This window comes from Lithobates pipiens, unplaced genomic scaffold (assembly GCF_037356315.1).
Source record: "Lithobates pipiens isolate NorthernLeopardFrog02 unplaced genomic scaffold, aLitPip1_a1.2 Scaffold_16, whole genome shotgun sequence".
Lineage (NCBI taxonomy): Eukaryota > Metazoa > Chordata > Amphibia > Anura > Ranidae > Lithobates > Lithobates pipiens.
In genome coordinates this window covers 601,778,902-601,805,103 of record NW_027507748.1, presented here as the reverse complement: position 1 = coordinate 601,805,103, position 26,202 = coordinate 601,778,902, and the positions used below count along the sequence as shown (strand labels likewise).

At 46.6% G+C, this 26,202-nt stretch overlaps 1 protein-coding gene across 8 annotated transcripts in view; it reads right to left on the bottom strand.

Moving 5' to 3' along the window:
• The window catches only part of PARP4 (poly(ADP-ribose) polymerase family member 4), a 716,724-nt gene extending 691,146 nt beyond the window's left edge, over positions 1–25,578 (bottom strand). For all 8 annotated transcript variants that reach the window (XM_077483981.1, XM_077483982.1, XM_077483983.1 and 5 more), the window contains exon 1: positions 25,412–25,578. The gene's annotated coding sequence lies outside the window, so the exon portion shown is untranslated. The remainder of the gene's footprint in view (positions 1–25,411) is intronic.
• Positions 25,579–26,202: the final 624 nt, after the last annotated feature.

Below are 26,202 nucleotides of genomic sequence, written 5' to 3'. Positions count from 1 at the left end.
AAATATGTAGAAGAATACGTATCAGCCTAAACTGAGGGAAAAATAATATTTTTTCATATATTTTGGGGGGATATTTATTATAGCAAAAAGTAAAAAATAATGTGTTTTTTTTTCAAAATTTACGCTTTTTTTGTTTATAGCACAAAAAATATAAACCGCAGAGGTGATCAAATACCATCAAAAGAAAACTATATTTATGTGAAAAATCGTTTGGGAGCCACGTCGCACGACCGCGCAATTGTCAGTTAAAGCGACACAGTGCCGAATCACAAAAAATGCTCTGGTTAGGAAGGGGGTAAATCCTCCCAGGGCTGAAGTGGTTAAAACTCCTTGTATGGACAACGAATGAACAGGAATTGTATTTTTATACATGTTGGTCTACTCATGGGACTAGCTGAATGTAACCTGGAATAGTATGCAACAAGTTTTTTCTTCTTTATAATTTTTTTTTTCTTGCCGTCGCCCTCTTATAATGTCATCATTACTGTGCTGTTTTACCTGCGATTTTGGGCTATAAATGGCCGCCACACACAGGGGCATGTTGTGATTAGCATATGACTGTCTGCCTGGGGCCACACATCATTGTCTTAATATTAAAGTAGGTACTTCTGCTTTGTAGCTATAGATAGATTCTTATAGTGCATCACTTGGTTACTTAACCTCTTGCTTACTGTTTTTCTTGGTTCTTTGTTCTATAGATTTTGCTAAACATTGTGGACAATCTCTCAGTCTCATATTTGGACTATTTTCCCGGTGGGTACCCACTTTGATTGGTGGGCATATTTGATTAGTAGTCCATATTTGGCTCCCCTCTTTTGCACCGAGTCCACTCTTTGTGCATTATTCTGCCCCTGTCCCTGGAACCATCTGGCTTTTTACGCTCCTCTCTTACTAGCAGGTACTCCTTTCCTATGATCATTGTCATTAGGTGTTGTATATTAACATACCTTAAGGCCGGGTTCACACCGCTGCGATGCGGGAACGCCGCGAATCCGTGACGGTTTCCCGCATCGCACACCTCCCGCCGGCAGTTCACACTGCCCTATGCGGACGGCTGGGAGTGTCAATGATATGTTAATGACACCCCCAGATCCGTCCGCATATCGCAGTGCGATCTGCCGACTCGCACAGGAATCGGATCGCATGGTGTGAACACCCATGCGATCCGATTCTGTTGCGGACCAAAAAAAGGGTCCCGTGCGAGTTTGCTGCGGGAGCGATGCGAATTCAGCCATACTATCTGTATGGCTGAACTCGCATCGCTACGGAGATCGGATGTGATTTGCACTGCAGTGCGGTGCGAATCACATCCGGATCTCCCCCCGCAGCAGTGTGAACCTGGCCTAAAAGGAGCCTACTATGTGTGTTGGTAGTTACATATTTATATCATCTTACACTGTTTACTAGATTGGGCTGGCCTGACCTTTCTGTGCACAGATCCTGACAGTGGTGTAGTAGAACCGGTTTCCAGGGGGATGGCACCCTCTGAACCAGTTTTCAGATACTTATAAGTGAGATTTCTCTCTTTGTAAAGGTATGGCTGTTTAAAGTATATTTGCCCTAATAACAATGTTTTTTTTTCTTCTTCTTGTATATATCCACCTGCATTATTAGTTATTTCCTGGTGACAAAAATAGTATTTTTGTACTCACCGTAAAATCCTATTCTCTGAGGTTCATTGATGGACACAGCACCTTTAATCTTGACCTTAGGGTTATATTGCCACCTTCAGGAGAGGACTAGGCAGAACATGTCAAAACAGAAAACTGCACAATACTGCCCAGGGGGCGGTCCTACTGGCTTTAACTGCTCACTCTGCATCTAGCAGCTCAGTTTGTTAAAAAGCAGTACAAACATAAATAGGAGGGGTGGGTGCTGTGTCCGTCCATGAACTTCAGAGAAAAGGATTTTACGGCGAGTACAAAAATCCTATTTTCTCTTTCATTCATTGACAGACACAGCACCTTTAATCTTGACCTTAGGGACGTCCCAAGCAGTGTCGAAAAACAAAAGGGTGAGAACAACAAAAAAAATAAACTCCACCCATAACAAAAAAAGAACCCCTCAGAGGAGTTGCAACCTTAAACGGCCGCCTGCAAAATCTTGCGGCCAAAGCATGCATCCGAAGAAGCGCTCACATCAAACGTGTAAAATTTAGTGAAAGTGAGAACGGACGACCAAGTCGCCACCTTACACACCTGGGAAACGGATGCTTGATGTCGGAAAGCCCAGGAGGCACCAACTGCCCTGGTAGAATGTACCATGACAGGAAAGGGGGGCACCCGCCCCCTCATGGCATAAGCCTGGACCACGATCTGTCTGATCCACAGAGAAATAGTGGCCGATGAAACCACCAGGCCCCTCTTCGGACCAGCCACCGATACAAATGAGTCCGAGAGCACCAGATTAAAATCCCACGGAGAAAGCGGTGGTCGAACCGGAGGGGTCACATCAAACCCCCTAAACAAAACATACTTGCCAATGAACGAGTCACCAAAGGTTGCTGAAAAAAGACAGCCAAAGCTGACACCTGCCCCTTAATGGAGCTAAATGCAAGTTTCTGATCCACTCCTCGCTGCAAAACAGTAGGATCCTGGAAACTGAAGATGTACGCGGACGCCACCCCATCTCCTCACATATGGAGATGTAAGCCTCCCATGTACGATGAAAAATCTTTTCCCGAGAAGATGACTTCCGTGCCTTCAGCATAGTGGAGATTACCGAATCCGACAGTGCTCTGTCCCTTAGCACCTGGCTTTCAACAGCCATGCTGTTAAAAACATCGACAGTAAAGCATGATGAAGTATTGGACCTTGTGACAGAAGGTCCCCCTGCGTACCAAGGATGTGGAGGCCAATCAGAATCACTGGAATCCCCTCGGCCTCCACTCTGCGTAGCAGATGGTGTAGGAGCTTGAGCGGGGGGAAGGCATAAATCAGCCGATGTGATAAAGGGGCGCTTAATATAATATACCCAAATAGCTGATATTGGGACAAATAAAGTGTACTAGTGCCTAATGATGAAACTTTGACATTTCAACATATCTTGTGCATAATACTGTGCATACACCAAATACATTAAAGGGGTTGTAAAGGTAAATGTTTTTTCACCTTAATGCATTCTATGCATTAAGGTGAAAAAACATCTCACACTGCCGGCGCCCCCAGTCCCCCCGTTTTACTTACCTGGCCCCTCGAAAATCCCGCGCTCGCCCCCGCCGTCCTCTTCGCCGCTCAGCCTGGCCGCTGATTGGCTGGAGTGGATGGATTGAAAGCAGCGCAGCCATTGGCTCGTGCTGCTGTCAATCACATCCAATGACGCAGCGCGCCGGGGGGCGGGGCCTTGTGATACAGCGAGCGGCTATAGCCGCCGGCTGTATCACGGGAGCGCGCCCGCAGTGCTTCTCACCAATGCGAGGGAGCTCGCATTAACGTGAGAAGCACCTGCGGGAGGAAGCTGAGACAGCCGCCGAGGGACCCCAGAAGAGCAGGTTCGGGGCCACTCTGTGCAAAACGAGCTGCACAGTGGAGGTAAGTATGACATGTTTGTTATTTTAAAAAAATAAAAATTTTTACTTTACAACCCCTTTAAAGAGGATAATCCAATATTTAAATAAAATATCAACAGAATAAATTAACTCGAACAAAAAGTCCATGTTATTGAAGAAAATAGCTGAAGTGAATGGATTCTATGCACCGTCACCACTTGGACATAATAGGAACACAAATGCATCACTCGGTGGATATATGGTAAGTAGTCTACTCACCAACTCACCATGACCCCTTTAATTGAAAAGACAGGTCAGGTGAAGCTTTGACAGATTGAGGAACTGCTGCCTTTGATGGAGAAATCCTGCTTGGATAAGTCTGGAGTATTACTTCAATCTGCAGTTACTCAGGAAAAAATATAGGAAAAATGCTGGGTTATAGCCAGTAGGACCGCCCCCTGGGCAGTTTTTACATGTTCTGCCTAGTCCTCTTCTGAAGGTGGCAATATAACCCCAAGGTCAAGATTAAAGGTGCTGTGTCTATCAATGAAAGAAAGAAAACGAAAAACTATTTTTAAAATGTACAGTGGTATGTCACCATTTTAAAACCTATATATATATATATATATGTTCTATTTTCAGACAGTGAGGTCCGTTCTCTTTATTTGCTATCTGTAGAACGTTGACTTTATGCTGAAGAACGGTAAAACACATAGATACACAAGGGCTCACTGCACATTGTGTATTAGTGTACATGATTTTTAATTTTTCTGTACTGTTCTATTCATGTTGTGTATTTTTCAATAAATAGTGTTTATTTTCATATCTCTTCATTGTTTCCTATGCCTTCGAAGTCTGACCTAGGTTTACTGTTATATAGTGCACCTTTTTCTTGTTTATTCCCTTAAAATTTGGTGTTATCGCTCTCACTCGCTCATATTGGTTACTGGTGGTTCAACATGTCACCTGCTAGCAAAGAGCTCTCTGTGGATCTGAAAAAAAAATAATAATTGTTGCACTACATAAAGATGGCCTGGGCTTTAAGAAGATTGCCAAGACTCTGAAACTGAGCTGCAGCAGGGTGGCCGTGGTAAGGCAGTGCTGGAAAATAATGGTGGCCACACATAATATTGACATTTTTACTTACGGGTGTGCTCACTTTTGTTGCCAGAGGTTTAGACATTAATGGCTGTGTGTTGAGTTATTTTGGGGGAACTGCAAATTTACACTGTTATACAAGCTGTACACTCACTACTTTTCATTGTAGCAAAGCGTAATTTCTTCAGTGTTGTCACATGAAAAGATATAATAAAATATTTACAAAAATGTGAGGGTGTACTCACTTTTGTGAGATACTGTACAAGTTCACTAAAAATGTTCTTTAACATGTTACTATAATTTTTAAAAGGCCATTTTGCATTCATGCTAGGACACCTATTTTGGGGTGACAAGGCTCCCTCCCTGTTTACAAATTGCGAGCCCCAGCTACAAGTGGCCAATTCAACACACTTTACACAGGCAATGTTTACTGTTAGGTAATCGGCACCACCACCCAGTCTGGTTGGCCGGTTGGGTCATACAGAGCACTTACCCCATCCATGGTGGGCAGCACTTCACACGGGTGACACCTTCCCCCCTCCATGGGTATCACAGCGGCTTCTGTCTCCTCCCTCTTCATCCCTGGTGGCCAATCGGAACACATCTCATTTCAGCCATTTGGGAAACGGGTCTCAGACCCGCTTGCTGATTGGCCAGGAGGAAAATCAGTGTGAAAATTTTTAATATCCATTTGCTATTATCACACAACTGGGTGGGCTCAGTTGACAGTGCTCTGCGCCCAGAGTCCCACCCTATTTTGAAGCCTCTTGGAGTCTCTGGCTCCAATCACGTACTTCAAAATAACACTCCCTATTGGAATCCAGGCAACTGGCATCCTGCATGGGGGCCGGACACATGGATGGGGGGGGGGCAGTGCCCGTGCACCCCTAATGGATGGGCTGCTGCTGCTTAGGACTATACTGTCACAGATTGTAAACTTAACCCGATTCAGTTAGGGTAGATTTAGACATACTAAAAATATGTTGGTATTGCGCTGCCCCTATATTAAATAACCCTCCGAGGGTGATAAGTATAATGCCTAGTTACATAAATCAATAGTGTAATATAAAAAAAATATATATAAATGTCTACTGAATAATATCAAAACGTGCAAAGTGCTACATTAAATAAAATAAACACACCACAGAGGTGCTAGAATCCAAATAAATGAAAATCAAGTGAACAAAAGGTAAGTAACTAAAAACAGTCTCTTAAAAAATTACTATTTTGATAAAGTGCAGAGAAAATGCAAAAAAATAAAATAAATAAAAGTAAACGCACTACAGAGTCAATTGAAAACCTCCATGGAAACACAACTGCTTCAATTGAGTGCAAAGCCAAAAAAACAGTGAATTGATCATAAAGTGCCAAGTGCGTCTAAATGTGCAAATAAGTAAACACTCTCCAGAGGTGATATAAGTTAACCACCCTAATAATAAACAAATGATATACAAGAAAATAAGAAAGAGTATACCTAGACCAAAAAGAGGGTACCCTCTCCTGATCACATGGGAATAAACTTTAGAATAAACAAAAAATATATATAGTAGTAAACGCACTACAGAGCTGGCTGTAACATACCTTATATCACAATGAATCCGGCCTCTCTAGATTAAATATACATATTGAAATCCATCAAAAAGAAAAAGATATAAATATTCAAGTCCATAAATAAACAACAGTCTCCTTTAAGTGCAAGTGCTTTGTGCAAACTTGTGCAAATTCAACTGAGGTGCGGATCTCCCAGTGCTTAATCCCGCTGTGATCACACTTTAGTGGGCAGTGGCCCCTTACCTATAGCAAGGAGGGATTTGCATAAAGGTATATAGATTTCTTTATATGTCTTCTCTTCTGGTAAATTCTGTCACCTTCTCCTTTAAATGTTATTCTTATTGCTCCATAGGACCCAATAGATTAATAGAGAGGGAATACCATAGTGTAGTATTTCACAAATAACATTTAATGAAATTTTCATACACAGGGTACTCACACATTAATAGATAGAAAAAAGCCTTTTTCTAGTAATCAGCAGAAAGTGCATCCACAGTCAGCTTCCTTCCCATCCCTACGCGTGACATCACATCACGTGACTTCATCCCCTGATATTTTTTTTTTAATGTAATTTTTTCAAATGACTTTTTTAATTGCATTTAAAGCGGTAGTAAACCCGCAAATTTATTTATTTTTAAACCTGCAAAGCAAAAAGGCATAATGAGCTAGTATGCACTGCATACTAGCTCATTATGAAATACTTACCTTAGAACGAGGCCCCGACATCTGGCCCGATCCACGCCGAGGGAGCTGACATGCTCCCTCTGCGTTTCTTTCGGGTATCGCGGCTCCGGCGCTGTGAGTGGCCGGAGCCGCGATATCGTCACTCCCGCGCATGCGGAGATTTCATTCCGGCCGGCCGGCCACTGCCGGATTTTCAGGCCGAGAATCCCCTTGTGCGCATGCGCCGCTGCAGTCAGCGGCGCATACCGAGGGGAATATCTCCTAAACCGTAATAGCCGATTACCGGCTCCGTTATATCACATGATCAGCTGTCATTGGCTGACAGCTGATCACGTGATAAGGGGTCGGGATCGACCCCTTGCTTGGATCGGTGATCAGGCGAGTCTCATAGACTCGCCGATCACAGGGCGCGCAGGCCGCTCGTGCACGGGACTACATCAATAGACGTAGTCCCGGCAAAGGAGATCCGCGCTGTAGCCGTCATTCGGCTATAGCGCGGGTCTCAAGTGGTTAAAAACACCCCCTCACGACGAGCTCGCGTGCAGAAGCGAGCGCATATGTGATTAGCGCCCGCATATGAAAACGGCGGTCAAACCACACATGTGAGGTGTTGCCGCGATCGGTAGAGCGAGAGCAATAATTATAGCCGTAGACCTATCTGTAACACAAAAAATGCAACCTGTAGAACTTTTTAAATGAAGCTTATGGAGATTTTTGAGGCTAAAAGTTTGACGCCATTCCACGAGCGGGCACAATTTTGAAGCGTGACATGTTGGGTATCAATTTACTCGGTGTAACATTATCTTTCACAATATAAAAAAAAATTGGGCTAATTTTACTGTTGTCTTATTTTATTATTCAAAAAAGTTAATTTTTTTCCAAAAAAAGTGCACTTGTAAAACCGCTGCACAAATACGGTGTGAAAAAAATTATTGCAATGACCGCCATTCTCTAGGGTGTTAGAAAAAAAAAATATAAAATGTTTGGGGGTTCCAAGTAATTTTCTAGCAAAAAACATCGAGTCTGAAAAAGAGGCCTGGTCCTTAAGTGGCTAATGTATACAAAACAAAACTGGTAGATAGAAAGTGTATAGAGGGGGAAGCACAAAAAAAAATAAAAAAAATAATCGCATTCCTTAAGTGTTTCAAGAGGGGGGAAGATAAAGATAGGGGAAAAAAAATGAATAGTAGAGTAAAGAGGGTGGAGAAAAGGGGCAGAGAGAAGAAGCAAGGCGAAAAGAAGGGAGGTCAACTGCTCTGGGCCAGCCAAAGACCCTGGTTATAGTAGTCATGAAGAATCTTTTCTCAGGATACCAGGAGAGACTCAAAGCTTGGGGGAATGAAATGATCCACCCATGATCGCCAGATTTTAAGGTGTTTAGGAATTTTATCCTGAATAGTTGCTTCAATTTTGCTATGGATCATAGCCTGGGTGACCCTATGTTTAATTTCAATGGCGCAAAGAGAGGGGGACTTCCAGGCACATGCTATGGATTGTTTAGCCTCCGTCATGAGTTGCAATATGAGGCGGAACGGAGCTCTAGTACAGCCTTATGTATTGTGATTCAGTAATGCCAGTGATGGGTCAGGATCAAGCGTGAGGTTAACCAGAGTGGAAGCCATTTTGAAAATTTCAGTCCAAATTCGCTGCACGATAGGGCATTCCAGATATGCAAGTACCTTCTTGATCACACTCACGGAAACACAAAGGGGAGTACCCAGGCAAAAATTTGGCAATCCTTATCGGGACCAAAATACCAGCGCATGGAGGAGCTTATAATTTGTTTCAAGGGCTAAAATATTTTAAGTGGAGGATTTTATGTTCGGCCAGATGGCATCTCAATCCTCCAATTCTAGGTCAATCTCAAGAACAGCGGATTATGTCCCAAAGTGTAAGCGAATGCGAGTGGGTGCAGATACCTGTACTGTACAGGTACCTGCACCCCCTCCCCCCTGAAAGGTGCCAATTGTGGCGCCGGAGGGGGGGAGGGTTCCAATGAGCGGAAGGTCCACTTTAGGGTGGACCTCCGCTTTAAGTCTAAGGGCTAGAATTTTTATGTCGAAGTTGAGCAGGAAAATTGGTCTGTAGTTTGTCAATACTGTATGGTTTGTAATAGGTTTCGGTATCATGGATATTATAGCCATCAATGTGTCTCTGCCAAAGGAACACTGCTTCAGCAAAGCATTAAAAGCATTAGATAACAGGGGGGGGGGGGGGGGGTTAATATGTCCAGGAGTAGGGATGAGCTTCGTGTTCGAGTCGAACATATGTTCGACTCGAACATCGGCTGTTCGCCCGTTCGGCGAATTCCGAACGTTATAGGCCTTTCGCGCCAAATTCGTGTGGCGCTCACGGCCCACAATGCACTGCGATGGCGCAGTGCATTGCTGGCTCATGATTGGCCAAGCATGCACTGTGACCCCGCATGCTTGGCCAATCACAGCGCCGGCTGCGAGGAGAGCCATGATTGGCCACAGGCAGGATGCCTGTGGCCAATCATAGCTCAGGCTGTGTAGTACACGCCCCACACTATATAAGGCCACCAGCGCAGAGGCCTTGTGTAGTGTGTTGGCGACTGAAGCAGTTAGTGGGTGTTCTGTGTACCTTCAACACACAGGGCCGCTGATAAGCCAGTACAGCCAGCCCTGTTGTACCGGGCCCGGCCAGCAGGGGGGGCCTGTGCAGCTTCAAAGACAGTTCAGTGGAGAAAACCCAAAAAACGCTTTCTAATTTACAAGTGGCTCCCTGCGCTCATTGTACACTACACACTGGATCTTTCCATTACAAAATCCTGGAAACAGAATCCAGGAATCTGTGTCTCCCAGGACCTCAGCTGAGCTCTGTAATCCAGTCCAGAGCTTCTAGATTGCCTTCTCCACAGACCCAAGACCACACCCCTCCGCTGCTCTCATTGGTTGGAGGAGAGAAGTCTAATTAGCACTCAGCAGCCGGGGACGGGAGCTTCTTAGGTAAGAGACATGCTGCTGTGCAGGAGAGTTCTCTCATGTTGGCACAGATTAAAACAGGCCCACTGACACTGCATCTGGCCTGCCAGCACAGACACAACACGAACAGTCAGAAATGTTTTGTAATGTAAACGATCCTAACACCTCCTGAGAGGCCCCCTCCCCCACCAACCTGAAATGGGGACTGATGTTGAGAGGTGCTCTGATGTGATATAAGGGGCTCTGCTGTGATGGAGGGGGCTCTGATGTGATGGAGGGGGCTCTGCTGTGATGGAGGGGGCTCTGCTGTGATGGAGGGGGCTCTGCTGTGATGGAGGGGACTCTGCTGTGATGGAGGGGGCTCTGCTGTGATACAAGGGGACTCTGCTGTGATGGAGGGGACTCTGCTGTGATGGAGGGGGCTCTGATGTGATATAAGGGGCTCTGCTGTGATGGAGGGGGCTCTGATGTGATGGAGGGGGCTCTGCTGTGATGGAGGGGACTCTGCTGTGATGGAGGGGGCTCTGCTGTGATACAAGGGGCTCTGCTGTGATACAAGGGGACTCTGCTGTGATGGAGGGGGCTCTGCTGTGATGGAGGGGGCTCTGCTGTGATACAAGGGGCTCTGCTGTGATATAAGGGGCTCTGCTGTGATATAAGGGGACTCTGCTGTGATGGAGGGGACTCTGCTGTGATGGAGGGGGCTCTGCTGTGATGGAGGGGGCTCTGCTGTGATACAAAGGGCTCTGCTGTGATATAAGGTGTGCTGTGATGGAGGGGGCTGTGCTGTGATACAAGGGGCTCTGCTGTGATATAAGGGGCTCTGCTGTGATATAAGGGGACTCTGCTGTGATGGAGGGGGCTCTGATGGAGGGGACTCTGCTGTGATGGAGGGGGCTCTGCTGGAGGGGACTCTGATGGAGGGGGCTCTGCTGTGATGGAAGGGACTCTGCTGTGATGGAGGGGGCTCTGCTGTGATGGAGGGGACTCTGCTGTGATGGAGGGGGCTCTGATGGAGGGGACTCTGCTGTGATGGAGGGGGCTCTGCTGTGATATAAGGGGACTCTGCTGTGATGGAGGGGGCTCTGATGGAGGGGGCTCTGCTGTGATGGAGGGGACTCTGCTGTGATGGAGGGGACTCTGCTGTGATGGAGGGGACTCTGCTGTGATGGAGGGGACTCTGCTGTGATGGAGGGGACTCTGCTGTGATGGAGGGGACTCTGCTGTGATGGAGGGGACTCTGCTGTGATGGAGGGGGCTCTGCTGTGATGGAGGGGGCTCTGCTGTGATATAAGGGGTTCTGCTGTGATATAAGGGGCTCTGCTGTGATATAAGGGGACTCTGCTGTGATGGAGGGGACTCTGCTGTGATGGAGGGGACTCTGCTGTGATGGAGGGGACTCTGCTGTGATGGAGGGGACTCTGCTGTGATGGAGGGGGCTGTGCTGTGATACAAGGGGCTCTGCTGTGATATAAGGGGCTCTGCTGTGATATAAGGGGCTCTGCTGTGATATAAGGGGACTCTGCTGTGATGGAGGGGGCTCTGATGGAGGGGACTCTGCTGTGATGGAGGGGGCTCTGCTGGAGGGGACTCTGATGGAGGGGGCTCTGCTGTGATGGAAGGGACTCTGCTGTGATGGAGGGGGCTCTGCTGTGATGGAGGGGACTCTGCTGTGATGGAGGGGGCTCTGCTGTGATGGAGGGGGCTCTGATGGAGGGGACTCTGCTGTGATGGAGGGGGCTCTGCTGTGATATAAGGGGACTCTGCTGTGATGGAGGGGGCTCTGATGGAGGGGACTCTGCTGTGATGGAGGGGGCTCTGCTGGAGGGGACTCTGATGGAGGGGGCTCTGCTGTGATGGAGGGGGCTCTGCTGTGATGGAGGGGACTCTGATATGAAATGGGGGACTCTGTCCGTTGTTCTACTGACCTACCCCCCGCATCTTCTGCCAGTTATACTGACTTTGCTGCATATTTTAATATAATGCACATAAATAAAAAAAGATTGTAAGTTTACAAAGTAAGACATGGGCACCTCTTGGCATCATTAACCCCTTCCCACCTATATCAGCCCTTTTGCTGGATGGATAGGTGGGGTTGAGGTTGGGGCAGAAGGGGGCCCCATCAGGTAGGCTGTACGGGGCCCCATGGTTTCTATCAGCAGCCCTGTCAACACAGTATACACCGATCGTTATCGGCCGATTTTCGTTCTTGCTCTTCTGTAGTGGTTGTTGTTTGCATGCCCTGACCGCAGTATACACCGCTATATTCACCTATATAGCTAGTGATATATCTATGTTTTATAATAGAGCTTGCAGTCAGCGTTAGGAGCTTGTGCTGTCTGCGTGCTCTAAACCCAGTACACACCATTATATCCACCTATATAGCAAACTATCTTGCTCGTTTTAAATAGAGCTTGCAGTCAGCGGTAGGAGCTTGTGCGTGCTGTCTGCGTGCTCTGAACCTAGTACACACCGCTATATCCACCTATATAGCAAACTATCTTGCTCGTTTTAAATAGAGTTTGCAGTCAGCGGTAGGAGCTTGTGCGTGCTGTCTGCATTCTCTGAACCCAGTACACACCGCTATATCCACCTATATAGCTCTTCTCTATTTGAGCCATCTGCCATCTGCAGGAGTTATTGGAAGTTGTGTGTGCGTCCAGCACAATATACCTTACCCAATTGCTGTTTTTCCCAACTCCCTTCAGGCCATTACTATGTCTGGAAGGCCAGCAAGGAGAGGCAGACAGGTGCGAGCCGATAAAAGAGGGCAAGCAGGCTCTGTGCCTAGAGACAACAGTGCTGGTCGTGGACGCGGTGCATCGTCATCATCAGCACGTGGCCATGGGACACGCTTGTCCTTCTTTTCGGCAGCTGGACATGTTGAGCCGAAACATGCCAACGACTTGGTAGAGTGGATGACCAAGCCCTCTTCATCCTCCTCATCCTCTCTCACCCAGTCTCAGGGTACTAGCAAAGCAGCTGCCAACGCATCGTCTTCCCTCGTCTCAATGTCATCATCAGTGACTCCTTCCCTAGACCCACCATGTCCTCCTGAGGAGTCTCCTGAACTCTTTGAGCACAGTGTTGGGTACATGCTCCAGGAGGATGCCCAGTGTTTTGTAGGCTCTGATGATGATACTCAGCTAGAGGAAGGCAGTAGCGTGAATGCAGAGAGAGGGGATGCTCAAGAAGGACAGCAATCTGGCAGTCATGTTCCACAAGCTGCAGCATACTGCCAGGTTTGCTACAGCGATGAAGAGGGAGGGGATGATGAGGGCACTGACTCCACGTGGGTGTCTGGTAGGAGAGAGGAGGAGGAGGAGGCACATGTCCAACGAGGCAGGATGCCCTCCGGGGGCCAGCTTAGGGGCAGCACACCGACTGAATCACACCGCAGAGCTCCGCCTGTGCAGGGCGCTGCCTCTGCGCGTTATTCCAAACGCGCAGAGGCAGTGTGGGTCTTTTTTGAGACGAGTGCATCAGATCGCACCGCTGCTATTTGCAACATATGTCTCAAGCGTATCTCGCGTGGCCAAAACATCAGCCGCTTGGGCACCACATGCTTGAGCAGACATATGTTGACCTGCCATGCAGCTCGTTGGCAAGCGTACCTCAAAGACCCACACCAAAGAACAAAGCGGACCTCTCCTTGCTCCTCATCAGCTGGCATCTCCAACCCCACTAGACCTTCGGTGCTCTCTGAAACCTGCTCTGAGAGGAATGAAGGTGTAGAATTAGGTGTGTCACAGCCAAGTGCTTCCGGGCACTCTGCTAGCAGTACACCCACGTCCGATTATAGCAGGCAAATGTCCCTGCCCCAGCTGCTGGACCGGCGAAAGAAGTTCACTCCCAGCCATCCACATGCCCAGCGGTTGAATGCTAGCTTGGCTAAATTGCTAGCACTTCAACTGCTGCCTTTTCAGTTGGTAGACTCGGCCCCCTTCCGTGAGTTTGTACAATGTGCGGTTCCTCAGTGGCAGGTCCCCAAACGCCACTTTTTCTCACGGAAGGCGATTCCGGCTCTCTACCGGCATGTGGAAGGCAATGTCCTTGCCTCGCTGGACAGGGCGGTCAGCGGTAAGGTGCATATTACCGCTGACTCATGGTCCAGCAAGCATGGACAGGGACGTTACCTGTCTTTCACCGCCCATTGGGTCACTCTTCTGGCAGCTGGGAAGGATGCAGGACAAGGTGCAGTAGTGTTGGAGGTTGTTCCGCCACCACGCCTCCAAAATGCTACTATTGGTTGTGAGACACCTCTCTCCTCCACCCCCTCCTCTTCTTCTTCCTCTATGGCCTCTTCCAGTGCTCTGTCCTCAGAACCAGTGGTGTTCCGTAGGCGTTCCAGGGGCTACGCAAGTACGCAGGCAAAACTATGCCATGCCGTGCTTGCGCTGGTTTGTTTGGGGGACAGGAGCCACACTGGGGCGGATGTTTTGTCAGCTCTGCAGGGGCAGGCCGAGAGGTGGTTGACACCACGCCAGCTTAAGCCAGGAATGGTGGTTTGCGACAATGGCACCAACCTCCTCTCCGCCCTCCGACCGGGACAACTGACCCATGTGCCCTGTGTAGCTCACGTCCTTAACCTGGTGGTGCAGCGGTTCTTGGGCAGGTACCCGGGCTTACAGGATGTCCTGAAGCAGGCCAGGAAAGTCTGTGTGCATTTCCGCTGATCATTTAATGCCTGTGCTCGGCTGGCTGAGCTCCAAAAGGAGTTGAACCTGCCCAAGAACCGCCTTATATGTGACATGCCCACCAGGTGGAACTCAACGTTGGCCATGCTGCAGTGGCTGCACACGCAGCAGAGGGCCATCAATGAGTACCTGTGCGACTACGGCACCAGGACAGGGTCAGGGGAGCTCGGTTTTTTCTCACCACGCCAGTGGGGCATGATCAGGGATGCATGCACTGTCCTGTCACCATTTGAGGAGGCCACAAGGATGGTGAGCAGTGACAGTGCATGCATCAGTGACACTGTACCTCTTGTCCACCTCTTGGAGCATACGCTGCGTGGAATAATGGACAGGGCACTTGAGGCAGAACAGAGGAAGGAAGAGGAGGACTTCCTTGCCTCTCAAGGCTCCCTTTATCCAGACAGTGTTCCTGCTGTGCCACCCATCACACAGGAAGAGGATGAGGAGGAGGAAGAGGAGGAGGAGGATGATTGTGTCAGCATGGAGGTGGAGGCTGGCACTCAGCATCAGCAGCAGTCTTGTAGGGATGATTTACAGTCCCAAGAAACCCGTGGACTTGTACGTGGCTGGGAGGAGGTAGCTGCGGATCATGTTGTCCTTAGTGACCCAGAAGACTCCGGACCGAATGCCTCAGCTAACCTACGCTGCATGGCCTCCCTGATCCTGCAAAGCCTGCGGAAGGATCCTCGTATTCTTCGGATCAAGGAGAGGGACCATTACTGGCTGGCCACTCTCCTTGATCCACGGTACAAGGGTAAGGTTGCCGACCTTATCTTGCCATCGCACAGGGAGCAGAGGATGAGACATCTCCGGGAGGCCTTGCAGAAAGGTCTGTGCAACGCGTTCCCAGAGACTGGGAGGTTACAAACTCCTGATCCTGGACAACGTGTTGCTGAGCCATCGGTCAGAAGGAGCGGTGAAGAAGGTGGCCGCCTGACTGATGCTTTCAGACAATTTTTTAGTCCGCAGCCCCAAGGTATGATCGGTTCCAGCAACCATCGCCAGCGTCTGATTTACATGGTGCAGGAATACCTAGGGGCAAGGTCAGACTTGGACACCTTTCCCACCGAAAATCCTCTGGCTTACTGGGTCTTGAGGATGGATCACTGACCAGAGCTTGCACAGTATGCAATTGAGCTACTGGCCTGTCCTGCATCCAGCGTTCTTTCGGAACGCACCTTCAGTGCTGCTGGTGGCTTTGTTACTGATCACAGGGTGCGCCTGTCCACCGAATCAGTTGATCGACTGACCTTCATCAAGATGAATCAGTCTTGGATCACCACCAGCTACCAAGCACCTGAAGCTGATGTAACCAAATAATTTTTTTTGAAATATCACATCCCTTCAAGACTGCCTATGCTGAGTGACTGTCCTGTTATGTCGATTGTCTATCCTCTTCCTCCTCCGCTGATATGTTGGAAGAACATTTCTGGTTCTGGGTGATGCCATCAGCCCAATTTTTCTGCCCCTGTCTAACAGGGGCGTTTAATTACAATTTTTGATGCAATGCTTTGCAGCAGGGCTAATTCCTGCACTAAAACTAGAGTATATGGGAGAGGTTGCAGTGTCGTGGCACCAGCACCAGTGCCTAAGGCCCAATTTTTCTGCCCCTGTTTAACAGGGACATGTAATTACAATTATTGATATAATATTTCACAGGAGGGCCCGTTTCTGTGTCCACCCAGAGTAACTATCAGGATTTATAGTGTTGTGGCACCAGCACCACAACCACCAAAAGGTCAATTTTTCTACCACTGTTCAACAAATGGCATGTAATTACAATTCTTGATATAATCGTTCACAGCAGGGCGCTCCAGATAGTTTTTTTGACTGGAGCTACACTTTAAAAACGTACCCATTGAAAATTACAAACAGATTCTACTTAACACAACAAACCTACACAGTCCCCGTCTTGTTTGCACCGATTGTATACTGCTGTTCTGAGTATATACGGCCTGGGGGCCCCGCGTATTTCCTTTTTTTAATATGGTTACGGGGTTCCCCTTATTATGCGTACAAGACCCAAAGGGGCTGGTAATGGGCAGGGAGGGCTACCTATGCCATTTTTCTCAATGATTTTCAACCATATTGCAGGAACCAGATATAACATTAAAACCGCAAGCAGTTTTAAATGATGCTATTTCTGTTAAATGTCATTTTGTGCAGGGACTGTTCTAAACACGGGAAACACGTGGCACTTCACAGGCATACTACAGACACCCCCCAGGCACGATATTTAAAGGAATATTTCACTTTTTATTTTTTCACTTTAATCGTCATTAAAATCAGTGCTCCCGCCAAAACGGCCATTTTTAAAAACATTTTAGGCATTGACCCATGTCCCCTGGGGCAGGAGCCAGGTCCCCAAACCCTTTTTAGGACAGCATCTTGCATATTAGCCGTTAAAATTAGCACTTTTAATTTCGAACGTTCGAGTCCCATAGACTTCAATGGGGTTCTAAAGTTCGTACGAATTTGGGGTCCGTTCGAAAGTTCTGGTGCGAACCGAACCGGGGGGGGGGGGTGTGTTCGGCTCATCCCTATCCAGGAATTTTCTTTAACCAATTCAATACAAGGCGTTTTCAGCCCCTTCCTGCCCAGACCAATTTTTAAATTTCACTTGTCACACTTTAAATGACTATTGTGCGGGAAATGCAACCCTGTACCCAAATAAAAAATTTTTACCCACAAATAGAGCTTTCTTTTGGTCGTATTTGATCACCTCTACGTTTTTTATTTTTTGCACTAAAAATAAAAGAAGAATTTTGAAAGAAAAAACATTTTTCTTTTTTATTTTTGCTATAATATTCCAATTTAAAAAAAAAAAAACACATTTCCTCAGTTTAAGCCGATATGTATTCTTCTACATATTTTTGGTTTAACCACCTCAATACAGTGCACTTACACCCCTTTCCTGACCAGACCAATTTTCAGCGCTCTCACAGTTTGAATGACAATTACTCAGCCATGCAACACTGTACCCATATGAAACTTGCTTCCTTTTTTCCACACACAAATAGAGCTTTCTTTTAGTGGTATTTAATCACTAGTGGGTTTTTTATTTTTTGTGCTAGAAATAAAAAAAAATGTAAAATTTTGTGAAAAAAAAAATGCCTCTTTGTTTCTGTCATACATTTTTGCTAATTAGTCATTTTTCTTCATAAATTTTGGCCAAAATTTATACTGCTACATATCTTTGGTAACAATAACCCACATTAGTGTATATTATTTGGTCTTTGAGAAAGTTATAGAGTCTACAAACTATGGTGCCAATCACCGAAAATTGATCACGTCTGATCAGGCCTTCAGTACATCAGGTGTATCTCATTTCTTGAGACACTAACAAGTCAGGAATGTACAAATACCCTCCAAATGACCCCTTTTTAGAAAGTAGACATTCCAAGGTATTAATTAAGTAGCATGGTGAGTTTTTTTTTAAGTTGTAATTTTTTCCCACAATTCTTTGCAAAATGAAGATTTTTTTTTATTATTTTTTTTTTTACAAAAATTGTCATATTATCAGGTTATTTCTCACACACAGCATATGCATACACCAAATTACACCCCAAAATACATTCTGCTACTCTTCTCGAGTATGGCTATACCACATGTGTGAGACTTTTACACAGCCTGGCCACATATAGAGCACCAACATTTAAGTAGTACCTTCAGACGTTCTACGAGCAAAAATGTGACAGGTACTTCACCGCCGCCGTACTCGAGCGCACGCGCCATGCACAGTGGGGGTGTGACCATCTGATCGGCCGTGATCACGTGGTGTCATGGTTATGCAGTGATCTTCCTGTGTTTGCTTACCTTCCCTCATGTCTTCACACTAAGAGGTCAGCCACTTCCACCTGGTGGCTTTTATAACCTATCCTCTAAGCATGGCTCCACCCCAGGCCCTATCAGGGAGCCCTATATTCATCACGGCCGATCACGTGGTGTCATGGTTATGCAGTGATCTTCCTGTGTTTGCTTACCTTCCCTCATGTCTTCAGACTAAGAGGTCAGCCACTTCCACCTGGTGGCTTTTATAACCTCTCCTCTAAGCATGGCTCCACCCCAGGCCCTATCAGGGAGCCCTATATTAACCTGTGCACTGCAGGCCATCAGTGCTGATCAACCATTGTGTATTCCTTTGTGTGTTAGCTTCCTGTTTCCTGCCGTGTGCTCTGCTTCTGTTTTGCGTTACCGACTTTGGCGTGTCTTGACTATCCCTGTTTGCCTGTGATCCTGACCTTTTTGCATGTACCCAACTATTCTTGTCTGCTTGTGGCCCCGACCTTGGCTTTGTCCCTCACCATCCCTATCCTCCTGTTGCCTACTGTGGGTGTGAGCTGGGGGACCCTGGGGGTCGCGACCTGGAGCCAGTTGCAGCCAAGTCCATCCTCACCACTAGAGGCGCTGGTGAACACCTGCTGGCTCTTAGACTCCGCGCCCCAGGGAATCTTACGCTCTAACCCCAGTGGGATCTGTCCCCTGTCTGCAGCAGTCAGCCGAAGGGTCCTGTCACGGTCGTGCCACTATCCCGGTCGTTCAAGGAAGACTTACCCGCAGATTCCCCGTACAAGGGGATCGTCGGCGCCTTCGGACTCGGGTCGGCGCTAACGAACGCACGCGAGTGCACGTAGTCCCCAACAGGCGCACGCGGGTGCGCGTTGACACGAGCGGGTGCGCGACGAGCTGAACGGGCGTACGCGGGTACGCGGGGTCACGAACGGGAGCACGGCTACCCACGGGGGTACGCAGACGTACCGTGCGACCGTTCGTGGCGCCCAATTGCCTATTTAAGGGACCTGCTCCTGCTCCTCAGTGCTGTCCTGTCTACAGCGTTCCCGAGACTCCTGCTATCCGTTCCAGTGTGTGTGCTCCTGATCCTGTACCCGGCCTGTTCCTGGACCTTGCCTGTTTGCCGCCTGCCTCCGACCCTTTGCCTGATTGACCTCGCTTCTGCCTTCTGCTGCCCGATTGTTGCCGACCCTGCTCGTCCCAGACCACGCCTGCCTACCTACCTGAAGTCCAGCACCGACTACTTCTGCGGTTCCTGCCTGTTCACCTGTGCCAGCTGTCCTGCAGTTCCAGTTCAGCACCCAGCGCTGGTTGCACCTGCCGTTCCAGTCTACCACCTGTTCCGGCTTGCCTACTACCTGCTATCAAGCCTGGACTCCTGAAACCCTGTTCCCACCTCCAGGGGCTCTCGAGCCGGAGGCTTACGAGGCGCCGCTCCCTGCACGATTGGGCTCTCCAACCAGGTACGTGACAGGTCCACAACCTTGCGGTGCACTCCTGATCCCTACGGTGTGCACCTGTCACCTCAAGGTGACCTGACACGTGGTAAACAGCCATACCCAATGGCTGTTCACCCCCTTCAGTGGCGAGCGGTGTCTCCGTGACACGCCGCCACAGAAAAAACAGGGATACGCGCACACAATCACGCGCATTCCCTGTTTAAAACGGGAGGACATCATATGACGCCCTCCCGCTACAATAGGTGCGCTGCCTGCCCGTCATTTGATGGCTGGCGGTCGGGAAGTAGTTAAAAATAAATAAATCGCAATAAGCATGTATAGATTTGTAGACGCTATAACTTTTGTGCAAACCAAATACGGGATAGATTTATGGCATTTTTTTTTTTTTTAATTAGTAATGGCGGTGATCTGCAATTTTTTTTTGTGACTCTGACATTGCGATGGACATATCGGACACTTTTGGGACCATTCACATTTATACAGCGATTAGTGCTATAAAATTGCACTGATTACTTTTTAAATGTGACTGACAGGGAAGGGGTTAACACTAGGGGGTGATCGAGGGGTTAATTATGTTTCCTAGGGAGTTATTCTAACTGTAGGGGGCAGGGACTCACAAGGGGAGGAGACCGATTGGTGTGTCTCTGTACACAGAACACACCATTGGTCTCCTCTCACCTGACAGGATGTGGATCTGTGTGTTTACACACACAGATCCACGGTCCTGCTGTGTTGATGGCCAATCGCGGGTGCCCGGCAGACATGGCGCCCGCCGAGCACGTGCACCGGTCCCGAGCAATGCAGCAGGTATGTGCCCCCTAGACGGCCTGGAAGCCCAGGACAGGAGATCTCTCTTGTGGGAATCATATTACTATGGGTCGGTAATGAAGTGGTTAAAATTATGCAGCCGAGAAGCTGTCGGGGCTGGGACACTTATTTGGTTTAAGGGCCTTGATCTCCAGCAAGACCTTGTTGACTGAGAAAGGGCGTTCCATTGACTCTTGCCAGGGCTGGGATCAGACCTTCCTTCTTTGAGCTGGCCACTCAGATGTCAGTTAATTGCCAGCTCCTATCTCTCCACAGTGACTCACCTGTTGATATCCTGCTCGTCAGTCCTGCTTACTTAAGCCGTCCAGCCCAGATCTTCTCTGCCGTTGCCTGGTCAACATCACAGAGACTCTCTCCTGCATGCCTGTTAAAGACCTGCTTGGCTGACATGCCTTCTGGTTCCAGATCCTGCTTGCTGTTCCACTATGCTGATCCCTGGCTTCTTGGCTTGTCTGACTGTTACGGTTACTGAACTTTGGCTATATTTTGACTATGTTTGGTCTATTTACTTTTATTATTATTAAACAAATGTGATTTAACTGTACTTCTGTCTTGGTCTGATTCATGGTTTATGACAACTCGCAATTGGACATTGTTGGCATGTGCAGATCCTGGAATGGAGAGTTAGCCTGATCAGAGGAGAAGTTAGACTTTCTAAATGCACCTCAACACAATTGCTCTTATGAAGGTCCTTAGCCAATTTGAGTATGATCGGTTTTCGGACCTGGTCCAGCCGATGTAGGCGAAGAGCCAAAAAGGTATCCTGCTTGTTAGCTTTATCATAAATTTTGGAGTTGGACCTATGAATAGCCTTGTCAGCTATCTCAGCCAAAAGCAGGTCCAGCTCCATTTTAGTTTTCTCTAGGCGGGTCCTATTCAATTCGGTGGAGGGAGACTGGAAGTGATTAAATAGTTGGCGATGTTCTGCTTCTAAATGTTATAATTAAATTTTTTTGTCCCGGTTAAGATGGGAAGAGACAGAGATTCTGGTGCCTTGAATTGCTGGTTTATGGACTTCCCACAGGAGAAATATCTGGAGAAGCATTGTGCAGGAGGTATTCTTTGAGGGCTTGCTGTATATCAAAGCAGTAGGATTTGTTTACTAGATGCAGATCATTCATACACCAGGTCTGGTTTGAGGAATCAAGGAGGAGATAGTGGCGATTACAGCGCAGTGGTCAGACCATGGGATAGGATTTATTCTTGAATCTAATCGTAAGGACGTAACCGGGATAAATATGATCTATTCTGGAAAAAAGATTTTTGTGGATAGGAATAAAAAGTATATATATATATTTTTATTTTTTTTCATGGGATTACATTCTCTCCAAGTGTCTAAAAAGGATGCCCACTGGAGCAGTTTACGTAAATGTATAAAGGGTGAAAGTGACTCTGGGGTATAAGAAGATTTATCTAGGAGTGGGTACAAGTACAAGATTAGAGTCAATGAGTCTGCACTACCTGAAGTAAATATGAGGAAAAAAAAGGATTATCAATTGGGGCGTAATAAGAGGCCAATAACAAAAGAACACTGCTCTAGGCAGACCTCTCATAATGCATCCCACCTGCTAATGGAACAGGTGCTGGCTCTGTATGTAGGAATGAATCGAAGCATAGACTGCATGGCCACACTGACACTTATATTGAAGAGGGTTTAAAAATTCTTCTGGTACAAAGACATCAGAGGCACAGGATCAATGAAAAGCTGACATGTTTCACATGACTATGGGGTGCTTAGTTAGCTTCGTCATAAGAGACCAATGTTGTCTCAACATCCTGCAATAGGCCAACTAGAATAAATGTAACAACCCTTAGGGTTTTTGATCTCAGTAGGGAGAGTGAATGATATTGTATGATGGAAAGCCAGTAGGATCCCCCTGTGTTTTGTGCTAGCTGAAGCAGAAAAAACAAAAACAAAAAAAAAAAAAAAACTTGAGGGTAAGGGCCGGTTCACACTGCAGGCGCGGCGAGGCGTCTCCGACTTGCCTCGCCGCGACCTGCGGCGGCCTCGGCGGCGACTTGCAGATGACTTCTGTATAGAAGTCAATGCAAGTCGCCCCCGAAGTCGCCCAGAAGTAGTACAGGAACCTTTTTTCTGAGTCGGAGCGACTCGAGTCGCTCCACTCAGAACGGTTCCATTGTACAGAACGGGGGCGACTTGCGGGAGCGAGGCGAGTCGTGTCGCCTCGCATCGCCCGCTGTGTGAACCGGCCCTAACGAGAGCTTAAAATAAATAAATAAAAAAAGTAGGAGTCAATCGTGCAGCTAAAAAAGGGTTTCTTTTGCAAGGCCATCACACCCACCTTTAAGGATTACAAATGCCTGTAAGCCCTTAACCCTTTTATGAGGGGAGTTAAGGCCCTTAACATTGAGGAACAATATATTCAGGGGAGCCATCTGGTGAATGAAAAGAGAACATTACAAATGAGCTTCGGGCCCACCGAGATCTGATGCCCTCGCAAGAAGAGAAGGAGAAAAAGTAGGTAGAAAGAAGAGGATTCAGAAAATTTTTTCGAACAGGGAAACAATTTTCCGTAAGGCAACATAGTATGTAGTTAGTACTTTTTGGGCTGAACAGTATTGCCCGACCAAGTTGTGTGCAGGCACCCAGGACAGCCAGCTGACCAGGGTATATGGACACAGAAAAAACAAACAAAAAGGAGGGGGCGAGGTTCAGTGTTTGCTCCCCACAGCACCCAAGGTAAACCTAAACTCAAAAAAGTTTGCAACATCTCTGAGGAATAGAATAAAATAAACCACAATATAGTGTAACATTACTTAGCTACTATAACTAGGAAAAAGGCATTGAATGATATAAACATTAAGGTTAGTATGGCAGCAAAAAGGTACAATATGGTACTGTATATATAGCCACATTATTCTGAATACAGTAGAAATAGTAACATGAACAGGATCCAACCCAAAGTGGGCTGATATCAACTCAGTAACTTGCAGGAAGAACACTGGCCTTTAGCAATTTGCAGCCAGGCACAGGCCCAGAGCCAATGGTCATGCGGAACCACACAAAGGAGTTCCCCACAGAAGCACAGCGGTTAAAGGTAAACAAGGTGACAGTGTTCCATGGTGTCAACTCATCCCAGCCTGGGTGAAGTGGAGTTCTCGGGGCCCGAGTTTGATGACCGCACTGGAGTTCCTTTGCGGATGGAGGATGGGCCTGGAGAAGCACGCATTGGTGTAGCGTGATAAGGGTGAGGGACCGGATGTGCAGGGGTACAAGGCAGTGCAGTTCAGATTCTGGGTCAGGGGCCACTAGGTGGAGGGTCTCTAGCAAGTGCTGCAACAATTCAGGTGAGGTGCAAGAGTGTTGCTGAATTGTAAGGCAAACAGAAAATGGCAGGTATAATTAAGCCGATGTTGTAGAAGGATCTGTAGTTAGGGTTTCATAGCTTTTCATTTTGCCACGGTAAGAGGAGCTAAATCGCCACAAGACCTGATATGCATGCCCTTGGAACTGCAGTGCTTAGAACAGGCAGCAGATAAAAGTTGCTCTTTCGTGCAGTAGAAATGTAGCTTGACAATTATGTCACCAGGTGGACCAATTGGTAAATGGTGTGTCAAAGCTCTATGTATCCTATTTGTCGCCATCTTGGAGGAGGCATGGGCGAGTGCCTCCTTGATAAGTTTCGGTTTGTTCTTCCCCCGGTGACCTGTTAGTACCAGTCTGCCGAGGCCGCCGGTGGACCAGGTAAAGATTGCGGGGTGGCGTTGTGAATCAGGCGGCTTGGATCCAGCTGATGCTGTGGGGAGTTCGGAGGTCTATATAAGTGCGACCACCATGTCAAGCTTCGCGCATGAGCCCCAGCAGTTTATATTTACTAAAATAATTGCATTTCCATGTTCTGTGTACTGTGGGAGACCAAATATAGTAAATTCAGGCTCCTGGGTTTAGTAACACTTTAATTTCACTGTGTGTCACATTTGCTTTTCTTTTTTTTTTTTTTATGCGAGAATGTGATTCACAATAAGAATAGCTGCAACATTTAGCTAATAAGTCAATACAGGCAGTCCAAAACATTACCACGTTCATGTCCATATCTACTTCTAATGTATCCTACATTATAGCCAGCGTTATTTTGTATATGTCATGCTGGTCTATTTCCCAAATTAGGGATGTACTGTATTTGTTAAGTGAAGCATTTGTGATTTTTTTCATGCCACATACTCAGTGCTGGCTTGATTAAAAGGTACATAAGCCAACACAATGCTCTGTTCAACCCAAATATACACAGTACATATCCTGGCTACTTCTTTTGTGAAACTTGTAATTTGACCTGAGTATATTCTTTGCAGAGCACCTGTCCTGAAGTGACAGATCAGGATTCCCTAAGACAGGGTGTGTACTGCCATTACAGACCTAATGCCGCAAGATATACAAGTTATCTACTGCAGATTATATATAGATAGCTTCAGTGTTTTAATACATTTTTCTTTTTAATAATAAAAAAGACAGTCTTAGTTTACGTTCACACAACCATCCAATGATTATTGTTAAGATCTATTAAAGCTCACATACAAAAAAAATCCTTTAGAACAGTGATTCCCAACCAGGGTTCCCGTGGAACCTTAGGGTTCCTCTGGAGGTTGCTAGGGGTTCCTTCAGCATTGGGAAATTTCTGCCTTTCAGATAAGTTCTCACTGACACCATTTATCTTTTTAAAAATCTGAAAGGAGGTAATTCTCCCCAATGACCATAAGTGTAAGGACCATTCTTCCCACTGACCATCACACTAATGTATCCTGAATAGTAGATTTCTAATTTTTAGCAGGTGTTCCCTAAAACCAGAGAACTATTTCAAGAGTTCCTCTGTATTGAAAAGGTTGAGAAAGGCTGCTTTAGAATGTTCTTACCTTTTATGTGCCAAGCAATAGTCCCGCAGTCTGAATTATGAGAGGAGCATTCAGTGGCAGCACTTGTATGTAAATCAGACCAATGTATAGACAGGGTATATGATTTTCTACACTTGTGTGCAAAGTTGTTCCTGATAGGGAGGAGACACTGCTCTGGATGAAAGCATCCGAGTACTTCCTGTTTCTTTTTAAAGGAACAGTGTTCATGTCACAAGCGAGTCAGTGATACAGCATAATACTTCAGCTACAGATAATATGCATCAGTGAAAAGATGTTTTAATCATAAAAAAATAAATTATATATATATATATATATATATATATATATATATATATATATATATATATATATATATATATATATATATATATATATATATATATATATATATATATATATATATATATACATACATATACACACACACACACACACATACACACACACATATACATATACACATACACAATATTAGAAAAAATATTATGGTGTCTGCCTTTATACACACACATGAACTTTAATAGCATTCCAGTCTTTTGACCATTACACATGATCCGAAAATCGGACGAAAACTACCGCTATCGATGCGATAATAATAATAAAAAAAAAATAATAATCGGATCGTTAGTACAGAGCTTTCGAGAGCCATTCACGACAGTTTAGCCGATATTATTTTATCGGACATGCACAAAAAAAAATTCTCGTACAATACCAGATTGTACGATTTCTCTTTAGTCTGTACAGTTGTCATCCGAAAATACAATACAAATACATCACAACACATGATATCA